Here is a 20,168-nt window from a genome sequence, read left to right as displayed (position 1 = left end):
TTCCTGGTGGCGGCGCGACTCGTTGCAGCGGCTCCTACAGCCTGTCTGTCTTTTATTTTTATTTTTGTCTAGTTAAATGTAGTGTTTGTGTTTTTTTAAGCTTGGTTTTAAATGTGTATATGTGGGGGGTGGGGGGGGGAGGGGGAAACCGTTTTAAATCTCTTCCCTGTTCGGGAGACCCGACCTTTTCTCTGTCGGGTCTCCGTTGTCGTTGGGGCCTAGCACCGTGGAGCGGCCTCCAACCTGAACGACCCGGGGGCTCGGGAGACAGCGGATCTGCGGACTAATCACCATCGTGGGGCTGGCCGGCCTCGGAACGTGGGGAGCGGTGGTGACTCGCTGCTGCGACTCGACTCCTGGGGCTCAGAGGCTCCAGCAACGCAGCCGCAGGTCCGGTGGACTGGGACATCGGGAGCTCGCGGGTCCGGGGGGAGAGAGAGACCGCTTCCCGGAGCTCCCGCAACGCGACTTCTCCAGCCCGTGTCGCGGGGTTGGAACGACCCGGACCGGGACCGTACATCATCTGGCGCGGCTTCATGGCCGTGGGACTCACCATCGCACGCTGGGGCTCCGACCTTGTACTTTCAGACCGGGAGCGGGGCCGTAAATCGCACCGTGCGGCCTAAAATGGCCGTGGGACTTAGCATCACCCGCCTGGAGCTTGGACATCGGGAGAGACATTGAGAGCAGGGGAGAGAAAAGACTTTGCCTTCCATCACAGTGGGTTCACTGTGATGGATGTTTGTGTGAACTTAATTGTGTGTATGTCTGTAGGACATTGCTTTTGTTTGTATGGCTGTGGAAACAAAATTTCGTTTGAGTCTCACTGGGGCTCAAATGACAATAAATGTGTATTGTATTGTATTGTAATTGATCAACTTTTATCATTCATTTTTGATCGGGAAAGGAATGTAGATTTAAAATTTGACGCAGGAAAAAAAGTCACTATTTCCTTGTCACATTACAAGAGAATGGTGGAAATTCTCAGCAGGTCAGGCAGCGTCCACGAAGATTTAAAACAAAAACACAGAATTAACATTGCGAGCTGAAGTTTTTTTGTCAGTTCTGGTGTGAAATGCCTAACTAGTCAAATATCATACGGTCAAAAGTGAAAGGAGCAGAATTAGGCCTTTCGGCCCATCAAGTCTACTCCGCCATTCAATAATGGCTGATCTCTCTCTCCCTCCTAACCGCATTCTCCTGCCTTCTCCCAATAACCAAAGGGTTCCAAACCTGGGATAAAATTTACCCCCAAGCGGTAAAGTTCGCCTACCCAGGGGGTAAATTTGTTGATTCTGGATTTGTACTTATTTTTTCTCATTGACTGACTGTGTTTGGTTCTGGTATATCTGTTCATCATTAGTTGTTCATAAATAAGTGAAATGGTATATGGACACACTGATCTGTTTTGTAGTCAATGCCTACTATGTTCTGTTGTGCTGAAGCAAAGCAAGAATGTCATTGTCCTATCAGGGACACATGACAATAAACTCTCTTGAATCTTGAAATAACATTGTTATGTGCTATTAAAGTTGCCACGGGTAAACGGGACAAAAAAGGTTGGCAACCCCTGCCATAACCTGTGACACCCGTATTAATCAAGAATCTATCTATCTCTGCCATAAAATATCCATTGACGGCCTCCACAGCCTTCTGTGGCAATGAATTCCACACTCACCACCCTCTGACGAAATAAATTCCTCTTCATCTCCTTCCAAAAGGAGATAAGGAATATTTCCAGCAATGTCTATTATTTGGTCGTATTGCCAACATATTTATTTTCACATCATATCTTCATTCCAGCTTCACCAGTGTTGTTACACAATTTGCAAATCAGATGAGGTAAACTGCAATATTTGCTTATTGAATCAAACTTTAACCTAACTCTTTAGCCTTTCTGTCAACATGTATTAACAACTAAATGCATGTCTCCAATCTTATCTACAGTATTGGTGATGAATTAATGGCCTGCCTAACGAGTCTAGATTGTTCCATGAGAACTTCCACAGAAATTGTGATTGTTGTATATTTGATTTGTGAAAGATTAAAACAAAATGGCTTTCGGTCCAATTTTCACCCATTAAGATTATACTCATTAATGAAACAATAAGGACTAAATCAACATCTCATGAACAATAACAACATCACTCCAAAGACGTACAGGTTTGTAGGTTAATTGGCTTGTTCGACATAGAAAATATGTGCAGGAGTGGGCCATTCGGCCCTTCGAGCCAGCACCGCCATTCAATATAATCGTGGCTGATCATCCGAAATCAGTATCAGCTTTTTCCCCATATCCCTTGAGAAGGGATCCCTTAGCCCAAAGTGCAAAATCTAACTCGCGCTTGAAAACATCCAGTGAATAGGCCTCCGCTGCCTTCTGTGGCAGAGAATTCCACAGATTCACAACTCTTTGGGTGAAAAGGTTTTTCCTCATCTCAGTCCTAAATGGCCTACCCCATATTCCTAATCTGTGACCCCTGGTTCAGGACTCCCCCAACATCGGGAACATTTTTCCTGCATCTACCCTATCCAATCCTCTAAGAAATGTATATGTTTCTATAAGATTTATAGAAACATAGAAACATAGAAAATAGGTGCAGGAGTAGGCCATTCGGCCTTTCGAGCCTGCACCGCCATTCAATATGATCATGGCTGATCATCCACTCAGTATCCCGTACCTGCCTTCTCTCCATACCCCCTGATCCCTTTAGCCACAAGGGCCACATCTAACTCCCTCTTAAATATAGCCAATGAACTGGCCTCAACTACCTTCTGTGGCAGAGAATTCCAGAGATTCACCTGTGTGAATTTTTTTTTTCTCATCCCGGTCCTAAAGGATTTCCCCCTTATCCTTAAACTGTGACCCCTTGTTCTGGACTTCCCCAACATCGGGAACAATCTTCCTGCATCTAGCCTGTCCAACCCCTTAAGAATTTTGTACGTTTCTATAAGATCCCCCCTCAAGCTTCTAAATTCTAGCGAGTACAAGCCGAGTCTATCCAGTCTTTCTTCATATGAAAGTCCTGACATCCCAGGAATCAGTCTGGTGAACCTTCTCTGTACTCCCTGTACGGCAAGAATGTCTTTCCTCAGATTAGGAGACCGAAACTGTACGCAATACTCCAGGTGTGGTCTCACCAAGACCCTGTACAACTGCAGTAGAACCTCCCTGCTCCTATATCAAATCCTTTTGCTATGAATGCTAAATTTCCTCTCATCCTTCTAAATTCCAGCGAATACAATCCCAGTCGACCCATTCTTTCATCATATGTCAGTCCTGCCATCCCGGGAATTAACCTGGTGAACCTACGCTGCACTCCCTCAATAGGAAGAATGTCCTTCCTCAAATTAGGAGACAAACATTGCACACAATACTCCAGGTACGGTCTCACCAGACTTAGATTAGATACTTAGCGGTAGAAGTTCACCAGAATCTGAGGAGACAGATGGACCTTCTTAGACTTAGACTTAGATCCTTTAGACTTAGATCCTTAGATCCGTCCCAGCCCCGTGCCAGGCCGCCTCAGCTACCAGAGCACCGTCCCAGCTCCGGGCCGGGCCGCCCTCACGGGAGCGCTGTCCCAGCCTCGAGTCGTGCCGCTGCCACCGGAGCGTCTCAGCCCCGCGCCGGGCCGCCCTCACCGGAGCGCCGTCGTGCCGCTGCCACCGGAGCGTCTCAGCCAGCACCGTCTCAGCCCCGCGCCGGGCCGCCCTCACTGGAGCGCCGTCATGCCGCTGCCACCGGAGCGTCTCAGCCAGCACCGTCGCAGCCCCGCGCCGGGCCGCCCTCACCGGAGCGCCGTCGTGCCACTGCCCGAACGCCGCCACAGCTCGAAGACGGCCAGCCTCGCGTTGGTGAGTCCAGGCTGGCTCTACCTCCGGAGCCTCGAGGTCGGTCGCAGGTTGGAGGCCGCCAGCTCCGCCATTAGGCCTCAGCGCAGACGGAGGCAGAGAAGGGGGATATGACAAGAAAAAGCCGCATTCCCCCGAAGGGAGAGACAGAAATCCCTGTTTCAGCCCCCACCCCCCCCCCCCACACATAACACAACCTAATAACCAAACATTTTACTAAACACAAAAAAAAAAAACAACACAAAAAAGTAAAAACAGACGGACTGCAGGCGAGTTGCAGCCGTTCAACACCGCTGCCACTTCACCAGAGCCCTGTACAACTGCAGTAGTACCTCCTTGCTCCTGTTTAATGTGTAAATTGTCCCTCGTGTGTGTAGGATAGTGCTAATGTGCAGGAATGGCTGGTTGGCACGGACCCAGTGGGCCGAAGGGCCTATTTCTGCACCGTATCTCTAAACTAAACATCCAAATATCCCTCTCAAATGGTCACCTCAACATGAATGCTGACGGGGAAGCTAATGGCTTGGATTTGAGAGTTTTAGAGACTGGTTTTGTTTTAAAAAAGATTAAAAGTGTTACTCCAACACTTTGTGCCTTCTTTTAACTGCAGCTCCTGGCTTTTATATTTTGACCACTCCACTGCAAAATCTCCTGAAGGCTTATCTACTGCGAAGGAGTTACATAGAAACATATAAAATAGTTGCAGGAGGAGGCCATTCAACCCTTCGAGCTAGCACCACCATTCATTGTGATCATGGCTGATCATCCACAATCAGTAACCCGTGCCTGCCTTCTCCCCATATCCCTTGACTCCACTAGCCCCTAGAGCTCTATCTAACTCTCTTTAAAATCCATCCAGTGAATTGGCCTCCACTGCCCTCTGTGGCAGGGAATTCTATAAATTCACAACTCTCGGCTGAAAAGGTTTTTTTCTCATCTCAGTTTTAGATGGCCTCCCCTTTATTCTTAAGGGTCGCGCTTGCCGCATGCAGGCGCATGCTGGTGGGACCGGCCCTTTAGGTCGCGCTTGCTGCATGCAGGCGCATGCTGGTGGGACAGGCCCTTTAGACTGTGGCCCCTGGTTCTGGAACTCTTTCTCTTTCTGATGGGAGGAACCTCTGTGGACCCTCTCTCATTGCTCATAAGGACATAATTGATAGAAGCAGCATTAGGCTATACCACCCATGAAGAATACTCTGCTATTCAATCATGGCTGATCTTGAGGTGGGGATATGGAGATCTTTGGACTAGAGAGAAATCAAAGCAGGAAAATATTCTTGAGGCCATAGACCAGATGAGCAGTGATTGTACTAAATACAGTGCCCTCCATAATGTTTGGGACAAAGGCCCATCATTTATTTATTGTAGAACACAGAGACAAATAAATAAATAACCATATAACAATTACAGCACGGAAACAGGCCATCTCGACCCTTCTAGTCCGTGCCGAACACGTATTCTCCCCTAGTCCCATATACCTGCGCTCAGACCATAACCCTCCATTCCTTTCCCGTCCATATAACTATCCAATTTATTTTTAAATAATAAAAACGAACCTGCCTCCACCACCTTCCCTGGAAGCTCATTCCACACAGCTACCACTCTCTGAGTAAAGAAGTTCCCCCTCATGTTACCCCTAAACTTCTGTCCCTTAATTCTCAAGTCATGTCCCCTTGTTTGAATCTTCCCTACTCTCAGTGGGAAAAGCTTATCCACGTCAACTCTGTCTATCCCTCTCATCATTTTAAAGACCTCTATCAAGTCCCCCCTTAACCTTCTGCGCTCCAAAGAATAAAGCCCTAACTTGTTCAACCTTTCTCTGTAACTTAGTTGCTGTAACCCAGATTCTAGTAAATCTCCTCTGTACTCTCTCTATTTTGTTGACATCCTTCCTATAATTAGGCGACCAAAATTGTACCCCATACTCCAGAATTGGCCTCACCAATGCCTTGTACAATTTTAACATTACATCCCAACTTCTATACTCAATGCTCTGATTTATAAAGGCAAGCACACCATAAGCTTTCTTTACCACCCTATCTACATGAGATTCCACTTTCAGGGAACTGTGCACAGTTATTCCCAGATCCCTCTGTTCACCTGCATTCTTCAATTCCACGGGTCTTTGTCCCAAACATTATGGAGGGCACTGTAGGACCTTCGACCCAGAGTCTATGCCGACCACTGATCACCATGCAGACTAATTCAATGTTATCCCATTTTCTCATCCATTCCCGACACACCGGGGGACAATTTTACAGAGACCAACTAGCCTACAAACCATCTTTGGGTTGTGGGAGGAAACCAGAGCACCCAGAGAAATCCCGTGTGGTCAGAGGGAGGCCGTATAATCTACACGGGATCAGGATCGAACCCGGGTCTCTGGTGATGTGAGATAACAGCTCTACCAGCTGTGCCTCACCCTAGGTTAATGGTACATAACCATTGACTTTCTTACATGCATGAAACATGACTATAACGCTGCATGGTACATTCATTTCACTGCACCTTATGGTGCATGTGACAAAGAAGTTTAACTTTGAACTTGAACTTGCTCCAAAACTTTTATCACCTCCATCCCAGCTAGACTGTAGAACCACTACAACCATAATCTGACCCAAAATGGCTCATTTTGATGCATATCTCTTCCCAATACCCAAAATGTGTAATCACTGTATACGATTGTCTTCACTAAAACTTCAGAGATAGATTTTAGAGATACAGCTCAGAAACAGGCCCTTCGGCCCACTGGGTCCGCACCGATCAGTGATCACCCCATACACTAACACTATTCTACACGCTAGGGATCATTTTACAACTTTACCCAAGACAGTCCTGTACACCTTTGGAGTGTGGGAGGAAACCGGAGCACCCGGAGAAATCACATGCGGTCACAGGAATAACGTACACTGAACAGACAGCGCCCGTAGTCAGGATTGAACCCGGGTCTCTTCTCCAGAAGTCTCACCCGATCTGAAACGTCACGTATCCATGTTCTCCACAGATGCTGCCTGACCCGCTGAGTTACTCCAGCACTCTATGAAACATCACCTATCCATGTTCTCCAGAGATGCTGCCTGACCCGCTGAGTTACTCCAGTACCTTGACACCTTTGATTTATTAACCAGCATCTGAAGTTCCTAGTTTCTACAAGCAAAGAACTATTTTCACATCAGATCTATGACACCTTTGCAAATACTGTTAATTAAGCATTTTCTTTTACAGATTTTATTAATTTTTTTCCTTGGTCATTACATTTTTTTTAAGTTACTTTAAAAAAAAAATCCCCAGTTTCTCTAGTCTACACATTCGGATACAGCTGATTTTATACACAGATACTGAAGAGAGTGCTTAGTTCAAGAAAGAATTGGCATACATGGATAAGTCGTTGCCAATATCTTTGTATGAATAAATGCCTCTCAAAGTGTGTGGACATGATTAATTGCTAAGGATACTCCACTGAAATGCTACAATCCTTTTGAATTGTTGACTCTTCAGGCTTCTTTGGCAGCTTCACTTGAGCAAGCAAATGAAGTTGTCTCCTTTGTAAGTGATTGTTAGAGTCAAGAGTCACACAGCACTGAAACAAAAGGGCAACAAGTGCTGGAGTAATTCAGCGGGTCAGGCAGCATCTGTGGAGAACATAAATAGGTGACGTTTCACTGAGTGTTGGAGTAACTCAGCGAGCCAGGCAGCATCTCTGGAGAACATAGATAGGTGATTTTTCAATTTGGGACCCTTTAGTTTAGTTTAGTTTAGAGATACAGCACGGAAACAGGCCCTTTGGCCCACCGGGTCCGCGCCGACCAGCAATCCCCGCACATTAAGACTATCCTACACCCACTAGGGACAATGTTTACATTTACCAAGCCAATTAACCTACAAACTTGTACGTCTTTGGAGCGTGGGAGGAAACCGAAGATCTCTGAGAAAACCCACGCAGGTCACGGGGAGAACGTATAAACTCCGTACGGACAGCACCCGTAGTCAGGAACGAACCCAGGTCTCCGGCGCTGCATTCGCTGTAAGGCAGCAACTCTACCGCTGTGCCACCGTGATTCTTGTTTAGACTGGGTCATTCAGGGTGTATGGAATGAACTGCCAGAGAGGTAGTTGAGGCAGGTACTATAACAGCATTTAAAGGATATGAATGGTTCCGAGGGAAATGGGCCAGTTAAGGACAAAGAGGACCAGCTTAGATGGGTCATCTTGGTTGGCATGGAGGAGTTGGGCTGAGGTGAGTGACACAGTTGTGCAGTAGTACAGTTGTGGCCTTTCAGCACCAGAGACCCGGGATCGATTCTGAATACAGGTGTTGTCTGTATGGAGTTCGTACATTCTCCCCATGACCTGCGTGGGTTTTCTCCAGGTGCTCTGGTTTCCTTTCACACACCAAAGACGTGCGGGTTTGTAGGTTAATTGGCATGGTGTAAATGTAAAAATTATCCCTAGTGTGTGTAGGGTAGTGTTAATGTGCGGAGATCGCTGGTCTGTGCGGACTCGGTGGGCCAAAGGGCCCGTTTCCACTCTGTATCTCTGAACTAACCTAACAAAACTGCCAGTGAGGTAGTTGAGGCAGGTACAGCATTTAAAAGATACTAGGACAGTAATGTGGATATGAATGGCTCAGAGGGATATGGGCAGGTCCGGGTCATATAGGCCCAGCTTGGATGGGTGATATTAGATGGCATGGATCAGTTGGGCTGAAGAGCCAATTTCTGTGCTGTGTGACTCTATGGACAGATGAGGCAGCAGGACCCGATGTATGTAACTGTTGCACAAGGGTGCTGCCACACTGCACCAACCTTACCTCAACACCTCGAAAGATCTTTGCATTAACCCCATGCATACTTTACGCTTTAGAGATACTGCATAGCAACAGGCCCTTGTCCCACCGACTCCACGCCGACCAGCAATCACCCCGTACACGAGCGTGATCCTACACACTGGGGACAGTTTACAATTTACAGAAGCTCATTGACACAGAGTGCTGGAATAACTCAGCGGGTCAGGCAGCATCTCTGGGGAAAAAAAAGGATGGGCGATGTTTCGGGTCGGGACCCTTCTCCAGAGCCCGTCTCAAGAAGGGCCTCGACCCAAAACAACCCCCATCCTTTTTCTACAGAGATGCTGCCTAATGGGCCTGTCCCACAGGCGATATTTTGGGCTACTACAGGCAACTGCCACAAAACTTTCAACATGGTGAAAATCTTTCAGCGCCAGTGGCGACAATTTTTAGCTGTCGTAGGTCGTCGCCTGGTGTCGTAGGTGAATTCCATTAAAACTTGTCCCTGGCAGTCGCCTAAAGAGTCGCCTAAGGCCCGTAACCCGCTGAGTTATTCCTGCACTTTGTGTCTATCTTCAGTATAAACCAGCATCTGCAGTTCCTTGCTACACATAACCGACAAACCTGCACGTATTTGGAGCGTGGGAGGAAACCGGAGCACCCGGAGAAAATCCACGTGGTCACAAAGGGAGAACGTACAAACTCCGTACAGACAGCACCTGTAGTCTGGATCAAACCCGGGTCTCTGGCACTGTGAGGCAGCAACTCTACCACTGTGCCAGCCTTAATTGGGGATGAATTTAGCAGCAACGTTTGAAACGTCACCGATCCATGCTCTCTGGAAATGCTGCCTGACCCGCTGAGTTAGTCCAGCACTCTGTGACTATCTTTAGTATAAACCAGCAGGCGCTGTTAGTTCCTTGTTATTGCTCATCACTTGTTATATTAGAACACACAATAGGATCAAGTAAACCATACCTTGTCAGGACTAGTTTAGTTTCTAGGCCTTTACATCTGACGGGGCAGACATTTGTTCCATGAGATAGAATAGGATCCACACTCAGAACCTGAAAAAAATTAAAAAGGATAATTTGTTAACTTGGTCTATCTCCTCCTGCAGCTATCCAGCTTCCTTGCAGTGTAGGAGGCTGAGGGCTGATACAAAATCATGTGGGGAAGAGCTAAGAACAAGTCTGAAGAAGGGTCTCGACCTGAAACGTCGCCTATTGGAAACATAGAAACATAGAAATATAGATGCAGGAGTAGGCCATTTGGCCCTTCGATATGATCATGGCTGATCATCCAACTCAGTATCCTGTACCTGCCTTCTCTCCGTACCCCCTGATCCCTTTAGCCACAAGGGCCACATCTAACTCCCTCTTAAATATAGCCAATGAACTGGCCTCAACTACTTTCTGTGGCAGAGAATTCCACAGATTCACCACTCTCTGTGTGAAAAATGTTTTTCTCATCTCAGTCCTAAAAGACTTCCCCCTTATCCTTAAACTGTGACCCCTTGTTCTGGACTTCCCCACCATCGGGAACAATCTTCCTGCATCTAGCCTGTCCAACCCCTTAAGAATTTTGTAAGTTTCTATAAGATCCTCAATCTTCTAAATTCTAGTGAGTACAAGCCGAGTCTATCCAGTCTTTCTTCATATGAAAGTTCTGCCATCCCAGGAATCAGTCTGGTAAACCTTCTCTGTACTCCCTCTATGGCAAGAATGTCTTTCCTCAAATTAGGAGACCAAAACTGTACGCAATACTCCAGGTGTGGTCTCACCAAGACCCTGTACAACTGCAGTAGAACCTCCCTGCTCCTATACTCAAATTCCTATTCTTTCTCTTCATAGATGCTGCCTCACCCGCTGAGTTCCTCCAGCATATTTTGTCAACCTAAGTAGAATGTTGAGTCTTTTACCCAGAGTAGGGGAGTCAAAAACCAGAGGACGTGGGCTTAGGTGAGAGGGGCAAGATTTAACACGAACCTGAGGGACAACATTTCCCCCACACAGAGGGTGGTAGGTCCACGGAATGAGCTGCCGGAGGAGGTTGTTGAGGCAGATACCATAAGGACATTTAACAGACATTTGAACAGGTACACGGATAAGGAAAGTTTAAAGGGATATGGGGCAACTGCGAGCAAATTGGCTTCGCTTGGAAGGGGCATCTTGGTCAGCATGGATGAGTTGGGCTGAAGGGCCCGTTTCCTGGCAGTGCAACTCCACAGCAGAAATGTTCAAATCGCATACAATCTGAAAATGTTTGTATTTGCATTTCCTTTGGACCAGCAGCCTGCAAAAAAACATCTTCCTGCCGGCTCTCTTTGTACTGAAGTGGAAACAAATGGCACAGCTGGTAGAGCCGCTGCCTCACCATGCCCAGAGACTGACCTCCGGTGCTGTCTGTGTGGAGTTTGCACACTCTCCCTGTGACTGCGTGGGTTTCCTCTGATTTCCTCCCTAGTCACCGAGATGTGCGGGTTAGTAGGCAAATTGGATTCCGTCATATTGCCCCTAGTGCATGGGGACTGGATGAGAAAGTGGGATAACTTAGCACCAAAGATCCTATAGCAAGAAAGATAGCCCACTCGACGAAAAAGACGCAGTAGGGCAGATTCATGGGTAATCTCCGGCCCCATTTCTGTAACCAGCTTCCGTCTCCGCACTCCTATCTTTGCTTTGGCCATGGCCTCCACATCTTGTGAACAGTGTGATCAAATGAATTACAGAGTGCAAGTTTAATACAAACATCAACTCAAACACAGCACACGAGCCATTTAAAAAGAGATTTATAAAAAAAACTTTACAAAAAAGAAAATTTTAAAAAACATTAAAAAAAGAAAACTAACAGAATTATAATTCATTGACATATTAATCATTAACAAAAAATAGCAGAATTATGAATTAACAGAATTATGAATCATGAATCTGACACTATATCACACACACAAACTGTTCCTCCGCAACGCTGATTACACTACGAGAGGGATAACCAGTCGGTGTGTGTGTGTGGGGGGGAGGGGGTAACTTTTATGTGTGTGGGGGGGTGGGGGTGGTGTGGGGGGGAGGGGGTAACTTTTAAATCTCTCCCTGCACGGGAGACCCGACCTTTTCTTTGTCGGGTCTCCGTTGTCGTTGGGGCTGCAACGAGGAGCGGCCTCCAACAGGAAGACCGGGGGCTGTGGTGCCGACTACTCACCTCACCGTCACGGGGCTGGCCGAGTCCAGAACGGGTGGAGCTGTGGTGGACGCTGCTGCGGCCCGACCTCCGGAGATTCGGTGGCTGCAACTGCGGGTTTGGCGGGCGGCACCGGGAGCCCGCGGGTCCCTGGAGGGAGACCGCTTTTCGGGGCTTCCGCAACGGCGACTTCTCCCGCCCGAGTTGCGGGGTTGAAGAGCTCCTGGAGCGGGGCCTTACACCACCGCCCCGCGCGGCTTGGAATGGCTGCGGGACTGCGAGCGCACGCCGGGGGCTCTAACACCAAGACCCGGTGTGCGACCTTGCATCACCCGGCGTGGCTTTAATGGCCGCGGGACAATTCGCCATCGCCCGCCGGGGGCTTTGACTTTGACTCTGACATCGGGGGGGGGAGTGCAGTGGAGAGCTAAGTTTTTTTGGCCTTCCATCACAGCAATGTGATGGATGTTTATGTAAATTATGTTGTGTCTTGGGTCTATTTGTTTGTAATGTATGGCTGCAGAAACGGCATTTCGTTTGGACCTCAAGGAGTCCAAATGACAATAAATTGAATTGTATTGTATTGTATTGTATTGTATATGTATTGTCGGGTTACTGAAATGGCCGACGAAAAGGCTGACGTTCCGCTCCGTAGCGTACTACACGTCAGCCCATTGGTTTTAGCAGGAGTGCACTATCTTGCTTGCTATAGGATCTTTGCTTAGAACTAGTGCAAACAAATGATCGATGGTCGGCGTGGACCATGCTGTATTTATCAACCTCGAGCTATTGAACAGAAAAGTCCCAATCACCATCAATGTCTTTATTTTAGAGATACAGCACAGAAACAGGCCCTTCACCTACCGACTCCATGCTGACCAGCAATCACCCAGTACACTCGCACTATCCTACACACTAGGAATAATTCACAAGTTTATTTTCAACCAAACCCAATTAACCTACAAACCTGCATGTCTTTGGAGTGTGGGAGGAAACTGGAGCACCTGGAGAAAACCCACGCGGTCAATAGACAATAGACAATAGACAATAGGTGCAGGAGTAGGCCATTCGGCCCTTTGAGCCAGCACCTCCATTCAATGTGATCATGGCTGATCATCCACAATCAGTACCCCATTCTTGCATTCTCCCCATATCCACCGACTCTGCTATTTTTAAGAGCGCTATCTAGCTCTCTCTTGAAAGCATCCAGAGAACCTGCCTCCACCAGGGAGAGAATTCCAAAGACTCACCACTCTCTGTGAGAAAAAGTGTTTCCTTGTCTCCGTTCTAAATGGCTTACTCCTTATTTTTAAACTGTGGCCCCTGGTTCTGGACTCCCCCAACATCGGGAACATGTTTCCTGCCTCTAGCGTGTCCAAACCCTTAACAATCTTACATGTTTCAATGAGATACCCTCTCATCCTTCTAAACTCCAGAGTGTACAAGGGAGAACGTGCAAACTCCATACAAACAGCACCGGTGGTCAGGATTGAACCCAGGTCTCTGGTGCTGCAAGGCTGCAACTCTAACGCTGCGCCACCGTGCAGACCATTGTCAGGGGAATGTCAAGGCTCAACTTAATCCTCCAAGCCCTGTGGGATAGTCACACTGGCCTTTGGTTTGCTGTAAGCACCAGGAAAATACAATAAACATCTATCTCTGCACCGTGATAATCATCACAGGAGTGTGCAATATCCTTAGCAACGGGTGTCAGCATATTCCAGATGGTTATATATACACACAGATTTTTGTTCTAACTCTAGGTTTGGTATTGATAGGACTTCCGCCAGCCTGTTGGAACACAACTTGCCAGCAACTCCCTTCAGCCCACCAAGCCCATGCCAACCATCGATCACCCATTCACACATGGATGTGGCGAGGATGTTTCCATTAGTGGGAAAGTTTAGGACTAGAGGTCATAGCCTCAGAATTAAAGGATGTTATTTTAGGAAGATGAGGAGACATTTATTTAGTCAGAGGGTGGTGAATCTGTAGAATTCTTTGCCACAAAAGGCTATGGCAACCCAGTCATTAGACATTTTTAAGGCAGAGATAGATTCTTGATTAGTGCGGGTGTCAGGGGTTATGGGGAGAAAGGCAGGAGAATGGGGTTTGGAGGGAGAGATAGATCAGCCATGATTGAATGGCAGAGTAGACTTGATGGACCGAATGGCCTAATTCTACTCCTATTCCTTATGACCTTGTGACACTAGCCCTCTGTTGTCACACTTTCCCATTCACTCCCTATTCCAACAATCTGAACATTGAACTCTCCGATTTTAGATAACAGCTCAATGGGTCAGGACCTTTCTTCAGACCCGAAACGTCACCTATCCATGTTCTCCACAGATGCTGCCTGACCCGCTGAGTTACTCCAGCACTCTGTGAAACGTCACCTATCCATGTTCTCCACAGATGCTGCCTGACCCGCTGAGTTACTCCAGCACTCTGTGAAACGTCACCTATCCATGTTCTCCACAGATGCTGCCTGACCTGCTGAGTTACTCCAGCACTTTGTGTCCTTTTTATGTAAGCCAGCAACTGCCGTTCCTAGCTTCTAAATTTTGTCTTCCAGGTCTTTTCAATTTAGTGTTGTTTAATTTAGTTTAGGAAACAGGCCCATCGGCCCACTGATTCCACGCCGACCATCATTCACCCTTTCACACTCGTTCTATGCTATCCCACTCTCTCATCAACTCCCTACACACAAGGGCCAATTTTACAGAGGTCAATTAACCTACAAACCCGCACATCTTTGGGATGTGGGTGGAAACCGGATCACCCGGAGGAGACCCACGCGGTCACAGGGAGAATGTGCAAACTCCATACACAGACAATAGACAATAGACAATAGGTGCAGGAGTAGGCCATTCGGCCCTTCGAGCCAGCACCGCCATTCAATGTGATCATGGCTGATCATCCCCAATCAGTACCCCGTTCCTGCCTTCTCCCCATATCCCCGCTATCTTTAAGAGCCCTATCTAGCTCTCTCTTGAAAGTATCCAGAGAGCCTGCCTCCACCGCCCTCTGAGGCAGAGAATTCCAGACACAATTCAATGCCTGAGGTCAGGATTGAACCAGTGTCTCTGGTGAGGCAGTGGCTCTACCCGCTGCGCCACAGTGCGGTTTGCACCTCAGACGTCCTGTACCAAGCTTTGACATTCCTGAGCGATCTCATTTCTGTGGCACCATGTTAATTATCTGATTGAATCATAATATGGCTTCCCGCCATAAAGATTAACGAAATGTACTTTGCAAATGGAGTAATGATTTATCCTTGCTGTTTTTAAGGAAGTTGTTTGTTCTTGCTGTGTTGACAGTGATATGAATGGTTCCCTCCTTAGATGGTACCTGGTGGTGTCGAGGAGTTCTAAATATGGATCCTGGCTTCTTATCGTTATTTAAATGTTAGCTTTGTTTTTAAAGTTTAGATTAGTTTAGAGATACAGCGCGGAAACAGGCCCTTCGGCCCACCGAGTTTTACACCCCAGCGGTATGAACATTGACTTCTCCAATTTCAGGTAGTCCTTGCTTTCTCCTCCTTCCCCTCCCCTTCCCAGCGCTCCCACGTCTACTGTCTCCGCCTCTTCCGTTCTTTCCCCCCCCCCGACATCAGTCTGAAGAAGGATCTCGACCCGAAACGCGCCCATTCCTTCAGAGATGTTGCCTCACCCACTGAGTTCTTCCAGCATTTTGTATAATTTAAAAAAATCCATATTATTTCCAACCCGAGATGAATGATTTGGGATATTTTTCAGTTGTCTTTAATACAAGGGTTTTTGGAGAACTGTGATGCTATTATCGATAACCTTTGTCATTAGGGACCATGGTGGTGGTGGATAATAGTGTCCATAGTTGCCGACTGTCCGCTATAACTGAGTTTGGGAATGGCTCTGATCACCTCGTGGTCACTCCGTGAAAAAACAAACTCGGCCCCTTGTTCTCGATAAGGTTGGACGTCCCGGTTAAAACAGATTTTGTCCGCTATAACTGAAGTCCGTTATAAAGAGGTCCGTAATAACGAGAATTTACTATATTACATAGAACAGTACAGTCCAACGACAGCCCCTATGACCCACAATGTCTATGCCGAACATGATGTCAAGTTAGCTAAAGATAGACACAAAATGCTAGAGTAACTCAGCAGAATCTCTGGAGAAGGAATGGGTGACATTTCGGGTCGAGACCCCTCACGTTTCCACCCACATTCCAAAGATATTCTTATTTGTAGGTTAATTGGCTTTGGTGAAAATTGTAAGTTGTCCCTTGTGTGTAGGGTGGTGCTAATGTGTGGGATTCGCTGGGCGGCGTGGACTCGGTGGGCTGAAGGGCCTGTTTCTGCTCTTTATCTCTAAACCAAACTAAAAAACCTAATTTACACGTGTTGTTTTTGAGAAAGCTTGCTCAGATTTAGGCCTGTTTCTCTATTTTATTTACGTGTTTGAATTTTGCGCTGTTTCTCAAGAACGTAACCCTCATGTAAAATGCAAGGTTCCTGTACTAGGTTTAATTATCCACTTAAGACTTGTCGGAAATTGTTTTGAAATCTGTACCATGACCGATCTCTAACAGGTCCATAAAATCATAAGACATAAGAGCAGAATTAGGTCATTCGGTCCATCAGGTCTACTTCACCATTCAATCACGGCTGATCTATCTTTCTCTCTCAATCCCATTCTCCTGCCTTCTCCCTGTAACCTTTGGAAGCCATACCTAATTGTTTGGCACGGACTTGTAGGGCCGAGATGGCCTGTTTCCATGCTGTAATTGTTATATGGTTATATGGTTATTAATCAAACCATTCAAATCAAAACACAGCTTTAAGAGATGGTACTGGAAATTATTTATTATTATTATTTTTTTTGTTAATTGTTTACATACAATATGTTATATTAGTATTGCATTTTGAAGTTTGTGCTTTGAACTTTTCTTTAGGCTTTCGAGATACAGTGAGAAAACAGGCCTTTCGGCCCACCGCGCCGACCAGCGATCACCTCGTACTACAATTTTACCAAATTAACCTACAAACCTGCACATCTTTGGAGTGTGGGAGGAGACTGGAGCACCCAGAGAAAACCCACGGGGTTACAGGGAGAACGTACAAACTCTGTACAGACAGCACCCGTAGTCAGGAGCTGGCGCTGTAAGGCAGCAACTCTACCGCTGCGCCACCTTGATTCATTTTGAATCTTTTTTTTTAATGTTAAAGGCTGGAGTGTTTGTCCCATAATTTCAATGAATATTTCTCCTCTGTTTTTTCCATGGAGAAAGACCAGAAGATCACAGAACTGGGGAAAGTTACTAGGGACAGTCAGCAATACTGTAGACATGATGCTAGATGTCTTAAAACAGCGGTTGGCAACCTTATTCTGCGTAGGGGGCCAGGACGCATGTCTGTGAGCGGATGGCGGGCCACATCTATCACGTGTACACATGGATCCCTCCCGGATGGCAAAGATGAGCGGGAAGCCAGAGGATTGGGAAAACTTTAAAGAGCAACAGAAGATAACTAAAAAGGTAATACGGAGAGAAAAGATGTGGTACGAAGGTTAGCTAGCAGAGAATATAAAGGAGGATAGTTAAAGCTTATTTAGGTATGTGAAGAGGAAAAAATGAGTTAAGATAAATGTGGGTCCCTTGAAGACAAAAACTAATGAATTTATTATGGGGAACAAGGAGATGGCAGATGAGTTGAACAGGTACTTTGGATCCGTCTTCACTAAGGACGACCCAAACAATCTCCCAGATGTACTAGTGGCCAGAGGACCTAGGGTGATGGAGGAACTGAAGGAAATCCACATTAGGCAGGAAATGATGTTGGGTAGACTGATGGGACTGAAGGCTGATAAATCCCCAGGGCCTGATGGTCTGCATCCCAGGGTACTTAAGGAAGTGGCTCTAGAAATTGTGGACGCGTTGGTGATCATTTTCCAAAGTTCTATAGATTAAGGATCAGTTCCTGTGGATTGCAGGGTAGCTAATGTTATCCCACTTTTTAAGAAAGGCGGGAGAGAGAAAACAGGGTAGAAAACAGTTAGCCTGACATCGGTGGTGAGGAAGATGCTGGAGTCAATTATAAAAGATGAAATAGCAGCACATTTGGATAGCAGTAACAGGATCGGTCTGAGTCAGCATGGATTTACGAAGGGGAAATCATGCTTGACTAATCTTCTGGAATTTTTTGAGGATATAACTAGGAAAATGGACAAGGGAGAGCCAGGACCTGGACTTTCAGAAAGCATTTGATAAGGTCCCACATAGGAGATTAGTTGGCAAAATTAGGGCACATGGTATTGGGGGTAGAGTGCTGTCATGGATAGAAAATTAGTTGGCAGGCGGGAAACAAAGAGTAGGGATTAACGGGTCCCTTTCAGAATGGCAGGCAGTGACCAGTGGAGTACCGCGAGGCTCGGTGCTGGGACCGCAGTTATTTACAATATACATCAATGATTTAGATGAAGGGATTACAAGTAACATTAGCAAATTTGCAGATGACACAAAGCTGGGTGGCAGTTTGAACACTGAGGAAGATGCTACGAGGATGCAGGGTGACTTGGACAGGTTGGGGGAGTCAAGTTGGGAAACGGGAAAGTATAACGGGATCTGGGGGTCCTTGTACATCAGTCACTGAAAGGCAGTGAAGAAAGCTCATGGCATGTTGGCCTTCATAACAAGAGTAGTTGAGTACAGGAGCAAAGAGCAAGGAGGTCCTTCTGCAGTTGTACAGGGCCTGGTGAAACCACACCTGGAGTATTGTGTGCAGTTTTGGTCTCCAAACTTGAGGAAAGACACTCTTGCTATTGAGGGAGTGCAACATAGGTTCACGAGGTTAATTCCCGGGATGGCGGGACTGTCATATGTTGAAAGAATGGAGCGACTGGGCTTGTACACACTGGAATTTAGAAGAATGAGAGGGGATCTTATTGAAACATATAAAAGATTATTAAGGGATTGGACACGCTAGAGGCAGGAAACATGTTCCCGATGTTGGGGAAGTGCAGATCCAGGGGCCACAGTTTAAGAATAAGGGGTAAGCCATTTAGAACGGAGACGAGGAAAAACCTTTTCACACAGAGAGTTGTAAATCTGTGGAATTCTCTGCCCCAGAGAGCAGTGGAGGCCAATTCTCTGGAGGCTTTCAAGACTAGAGCTAACTCTTAGATATAGCTCTTAAATATAGCGATGTGAAGGGATATGGGGAGAAGGCAAGAACGGGGTACTGAATGTAGATGATCAGCCATGATGAGTTTGCGGCGTGACCGACGTCGTAGCGGCCTCTGCAGTCCGTCTGTCTTTTTTTATTTTATTGTCCTGTTGAGTGCATAGTTTGTGGTGGGTTTTTGACTGTGTATGTGTGGGGGGCGGGGGAAACTTTTAGATCTCTTCCCTGTATGGGGACCCGACCTTTTCCCTGTCGGGTCTCCGTTGCTGTTGGGGCCTAGCACCGTGGAGTGGCCTCCAACCGGAACGACAGCTACCGGTTGGACAGTGACAGATGGACCTACCATCGTGGAGCTGGCCAGCTTCGGAGCGTGGAGAGCTGTGGTGGCGCGCTGCTGCGACCCGACTCCGGTGGATGGTGAGACCAGGAGCTCGCGGGTCACCGGTGGGAGACCGCTTTGCGGGGCACCGGCAACGGCGACTTCTCCCGCTCGAATTGCGGGGTTGAGAGTAACCTGGAGCGGGGCCTTACATCGCCCGGCGCAGCTTTAATGGCCGCGGACTTGCTAGCGCCCGCCGGGGGCTCCAACATCGGGACCCAGAGCAGGGCCCTACATCGCCTGGCGCGGCTTTAAGTGGCCGTGGGACTTGCTAGCGCCCGCCGGGGGCTTTGACTTTGACATCGGGAGAAGAATGGAGAGCAGGGGAGAGATAAGACTTTGCCTTCCATCACAGTGAGGAGGAGATTCACTGTGATGGATGTTTGTGTGGATTGTGTTGGTGTGTGTATTGGTTCTTTTCTTGTATGACTGCAGAAACCAAATTTCATTTGAACTTCATGTGAGGTTCAAATGACAAATAAACGGTATTGTATTGTATTGTATTGTATTGTATGATCACATTGAATGGCGGTGCTGGCTCGAAGGGCCGAATGGCCTACTCCTGCACCTAGTGTCTATTGTCTATTGTTAGCCACGTGCTAGGTGCCGAAACGCTGGAGGGTTGTGCTAATGATGTGCCTTAATTTATACGGACTTCAGCAAGGCTTTAGATAAGGTTCCACATGGAAGGCTGCTCTGCAAGATTACATAGCAGAGATGCAGGGAGATTGCAGAAGATGCAGTGGCAGCATGGTGGTGCAGCGATAGAGTTGCTGCCTCACGGCGGCAGAGACCCGGGTTCAATC

At 47.1% G+C, this 20,168-nt stretch overlaps 1 protein-coding gene across 1 annotated transcript in view; it reads right to left on the bottom strand.

The window, feature by feature from the left end:
• c10h1orf21 (chromosome 10 C1orf21 homolog) overlaps positions 1-20,168 on the bottom strand; it is a 448,119-nt gene that overhangs the window by 378,796 nt on the left and 49,155 nt on the right. The window contains exon 2 of the mRNA XM_033027870.1: positions 9,620-9,708. The gene's annotated coding sequence lies outside the window, so the exon portion shown is untranslated. The remainder of the gene's footprint in view (positions 1-9,619; positions 9,709-20,168) is intronic.

Source organism: Amblyraja radiata, chromosome 10 (genome assembly GCF_010909765.2).
Source record: "Amblyraja radiata isolate CabotCenter1 chromosome 10, sAmbRad1.1.pri, whole genome shotgun sequence".
NCBI classification, from domain to species: domain Eukaryota; kingdom Metazoa; phylum Chordata; class Chondrichthyes; order Rajiformes; family Rajidae; genus Amblyraja; species Amblyraja radiata.
Note: the sequence above shows the minus strand (reverse complement) of the source record. Positions and strands in the feature narration are given on the sequence as shown.